The sequence below is a fragment of the Octodon degus genome, unplaced genomic scaffold (assembly GCF_000260255.1).
Source record: "Octodon degus isolate 3935 unplaced genomic scaffold, OctDeg1.0 scaffold00001, whole genome shotgun sequence".
NCBI lineage: Eukaryota > Metazoa > Chordata > Mammalia > Rodentia > Octodontidae > Octodon > Octodon degus.
Genome location: NW_004524577.1, coordinates 11,139,208 through 11,144,254, shown reverse-complemented (window position 1 = coordinate 11,144,254; position 5,047 = coordinate 11,139,208).

Below are 5,047 nucleotides of genomic sequence, written 5' to 3'. Positions count from 1 at the left end.
ACAGACAAGGCCTGGCTCCATCTATAGGCCCAAAGCTATTCGACGCTGTGCAGCCAGTTTTTAGACTTTTTCCTATCCTGACAGGATTTTGTCTGTCCCTGGGAATTTGATTTGACCAATGAAATACTCTTTAAGATTTTGTACTTGAACAATTGTATTATATTTGTAAAATCCAGTCTCAGCATCATGTTGATTACTTGGCAACCTGGATATATATTATGTTATTTAGATAGGATAAAATCTCTTCAGGATAAGAGCTGGGCTTTTGAGAAAACTAAAAGGAATGAGTGAAGTGGAAGCTATCCCAGTTATAGCGTAAGTGAGATTTTTTTTTAAGTGACTGTTTTTATTCAGGTACAATGGCTAGAAGGAAGGCCAGGCTTGGGGAATCACAAAGAGACCCATGCCAAAGTCTAGCAGTAAGCGCATTTCTTTCCTGTAGTCATGATTACTCAGGGACACTCTGAGGAGATGATGGGGAGTAGAGATGACAGTCCAGCCAGAGGGCGAGGCAGCCCTTTTAGTCCTACTGGACCACCTGGGAAGTCATGCCTGAGCTCTGGGGCCTGTCCTCAGAGGGGAGTCTGGCTCCCAGTGGCTGCCTTGGCGGTCAGGGCATGACTTAGTGGGTCTCTTGAGGCAGTCCCTCTTCAGGTGGCTTGGATTTGATAGCAGTAGTAGATAAACCTAGCTGTTGAACTCCTCTTGGAGCCAGAGGATAAGATATAGGGACTGTTTGCTTTGAGGTCACAACAAAGGCAGTCTTTTTTTTTTTTTTTTTTTTTAACTCTTTGGTTTTTTCCCCTTGTTTTCTTCCATTCCAGATTATAGGACATGAAGGAGGCAGTTTTTTACTAAAGTATCCAGTGAGCTGTCTGGAGCAAAAGCTATCTTTTGTAGCTCTTTTCTAATATCTGGAGCTGACAGAGTCATGAACTTATCTGTAAGAAGAGCCCATCCCTCTATTGAATTAGGATCTAGGGAAGTACATTTTGCCAGTGTTTCTATTAAACAGTCTAAAAAAGCAGAGAGGTTTTTATCTTTTTCCTGAAATATAGCTGAATATTTAAAATAACTAGAAGACTTAGAGAATATGCACTTGAGGGCTGAGGAGATAACTCAGCAATCTAACCACATCCCTGGCAAGTACAAAGACCTGGGTTTGATCCCTGATACCACATGCCACACTCATACTAGAACCCCAAGCGTACCACGCTGGCCACTGAAGTTGAGCACGGTGGCTCACACCTGTAATTTCAGAGCTAGGGAGGCTGAGACAGGAGGCTGTGAGTGCAAGCTGCATAGCAAAACCCTGTACCAAATAAATGAATAAATAAATAAAAGATTTTTTTGAAAATGTCTCCTTCTCCAATCTCCTGCCTGGCTGTTAGGCTAGCAGGGACCTTGGGTAGGGACTGCTTGGGCTCCAGTGGCAACTGGTGTCTCCCCTGGCTGCCTCTCTTTTGGTTGTTTAAAATTAACAATACAATATTCATCTCCAAATGCAGTAGCTGGTTGCAGTGCTGCTTGTCTTTCATTAGAGGTCAATGTTTGATTTAAGAGTAACATTATATCTTTTCAATCTAGTTCATAGGCCTGAGCGAGGCCTCTAAAGACCTTAGTGTACTTATCAGGGTCATCTAAAAATTTTGCAAGATCTGATTTTATTTTAGCTCACTGAGACAAAAGGGCATATGAACGCTTAGAATTACAAATTGTCTATTTACTTCTTATAAAGGATGTCCTTGAAGAGCTTGCATAAGCTCAGCTAAGGATGGGTATAGCCCTGTAGAGGCCTGGTTTGCAGCCTGTCTAGAAACCTTTCCTGCCAGACTAGAAACCCTGCCTGCCAAGTAGGGAAAACCTTACACTCACTAATGGTGGGGGAGGATTGGGCAAAGGATGTCTCGTCCTTAGGCTCCAGAGGTTGAGGAGAAGTCTCAGGCTCCGGGAGAGTGAATGCCTCAGGAGTCTGGGGTGTCTGGTTTTCCTGTGGCTCACATCTACATTTTGAAACTAAATAAGGACCATGTTTTTACTATCATTTTATTTTATTTTGTAGAGTAAAAAACAAAAGTAGGAAGAAAGATCAGAAACAAAGACAGAAACAGGGTAACATAAAACAATACATATGTTACAGATTTTCAAAACAAAAATAACTGATTAACAATGGTTTATATATTATCTATTTTTATCATGAAAGCTGTTGTTCAGATTAACATGTAGTTATAAAAGATTGGACATATGATTATTGACTGTTACTTCTTGCTTTCAAGAAATCTTAAATTTTTGTTCTTCCCTCTTTAAAACTTGAAAATAGATTTACATGATGGCTGAGGTGATTGTATCAAGAATTTCCATCAGTTTTTTGAAAATAGCAGTTGATATGTAGAATTTTCACCTTGTCTAACTATGTTGACATCTGTGTACATAGAGGAAGCGAAGTGTAATGCAAAAATCATGCTTGAATACCTGTTATATTGGTCTTCTAAATGGGTACCATTCCTAATATCATATCAATTACTCTTTTTAAAATATTTTTTAAAAATACATACAAGAATAAAACAGTAATAAAATGTCCCATCAAAGAAATATCAGAACTTTCCCTGCTTCCCCTCACCCTTGCTGGAGCTGGGCTGAGCTGGGGTTACTTCTCCCATCATCTTAGAAGTCAGGTCGTGCCAGGACAGCTAGCGGGACCTGGTGAGCCCTGCCCCACCCCCACCCTCCACCATCTCCAGAGCTCAGCTGAGCTGTGACTGTCTCTCCCACCATTGCTGTCACTGTAGCTCTGCTGAGATGCTGCTACCTGTCCCACCAGTAGTGGGAGCCTTGGTGAGCCCTAATCTGCACCCCTCCCATGGTGGAGGGAGCTCTGCAGAGCTTCAGCCTGCCCTGATCACCATCAGTCCATATAGAGCTTTGGTTTACCTCATCACCACCAAGGTGGAAGCCACACCACACCACACTCAGCGGGAGTGTTGGTGAGTCTACTTTACCCTCACACTCTCACGGGAGCCTTGCTCACCCACACTTTGCCCCTCTACCACCACTGCTGAGTCCAGGTGAACATTTGAAGATTAAGAAGTGTCAAAAGGAAGAAGAAATAGGTAATCTCAGACCTCCAGCCAACCCAAAGGAATTCCAGGAGACAAAGTCAAAAAACAACTTGGGAGTCATACACCTTAAATTTCTGAGACGATGTCAGCAGAAATAAATAAACAATTCCATCAGGCTATGGAAGAAATCAGATCAAAAATAATCTCTCAGGTAAAAAAAAGAAATAAAAACAATCATGAAAGAATTGCTCAGTTCATCTAAAGAAGACATAGATAAAAAGGTAGAGGGGAATAAGAAAATGGTGGAGACATTCAATGAACATTACAGGAAAGAATTAGAATGCATGAAACAGATTCAAAGAGATATAAAAGACTTAAGAATTCCACTGAAAGCTGGCAAAGTCACTTGAACAAAACTCAAACATAGAATGTCAGACCTTGAAGATAGCCTTGCAGCTACTGAACATGAAAGGAAAATCTCTTAGAAATGATAAGAACTGGGAAATAACAATGCAAAAGCTGCAAGATGATATAAAGAAAACCAATATAAGACAAATATATATCAATGAAACTGCTGAAATCAACATAAAAGACGTAAAAAATACTGCTTACAGTAGTATCAGAAAATTTCCCAAGTATGGGAAAAGAATCTGACATACAGGTAAATGTGGCATATAGAATTTCAGTTAGCCACAACAAAAACAAATATATGACCACACATACAATAATCAAGATCCCAGAAATTCAGCAAAAGAACAAAATACTATAATCAGTTAAAGAAACAGATCACCTACAATGGAAAGCACATCAGAATCTCAGCAGATTTCTCAGCACAGCCTATCAAATCAAGAAGAGCTTGGAGTGACATATTTCAGGTCCTGAAAGAAAATAACTTCCAACCAAGATTGATGTGCCCTTAAAAAATGTCTATTAAATTTAATGGTAAGATAAGATCCTTCCATGATGATGAACAATGGAAGAAATTCACAACCACCAAACCAACCCTATGAGGAGTACTGACAGATATCTTAGAGAGCCAGGAATGGCCACAACTTCAAGAACAACAACAGAAAAGAACTACCAAGCAGAACCAGCAATTAAAAAGAGGGTAAAAATAGGGATCCTCCACTATGAAACTAATGTGACAAAGATTAGCCAATACCTGTCAGTTACAACCAGCAATGTAGAGGGTCCCAGTTCACAACTCAAAAGAAGCAGACTTGCAAAGTGGAACAAAAAACAAAATATATGTTGTATACAAGAAAAGCGTTTAACTCAAAATGAAATTAATAGACTGAAACTCAAAGGATATTAAACAGTATTTGGTGTGAAAGTGTTGTAGGCAGCTAAATTAGATAGAAATACTATAGGCAGTCAGACAGGGCCAGGCCCTCAAGGAGACAGCAGGGAAGACAAGATACATTGCAACTGTGTGAGAGACAGATGCTCCTGCTCTGGGCCAGACCTCAAGAGCAAAGATCGAACAGATGCTTAGCTCCCTAAAAATAAGCATCCAGGACTGATTATCACCTTGATGCCAGGAATCAGCAACCCAACTGCTACCAGCTGGCTACTGGATAAACTCCTGTTCTATATTCATGCTCACTTACTATGTGACTTGCTTCCCCATTCAGTTCTGGATTTAATCAGTTTTACCTGAGCAGTGGTGCTTGTAATCTCATTGGTTGACCATAGTTTTGTCCCACCTCCTGCCCACCTAAGTGAGTTCCCAAGTTCTCCACTTTAGACCTGCCTCACTGCATGGTTTTATTCTATAAAAATCCCTGGAAGAGACAGCTTCCTGGGGACAACTTGCTCAGCTCACCTTCTGTCCCTCTCTTGGGCAGGAGCTTTCATTCCCTGAAAAACACTCTGTTCTTAAGCTCTATTTGTTCCAAAAATTCATTCTTCACTTTTAGAGAACACAAATGTATCCCAGGTACCTTTCAGGCTGGGAGTTTCAAAAGTAATCCAGAAAAAAGCAGGGG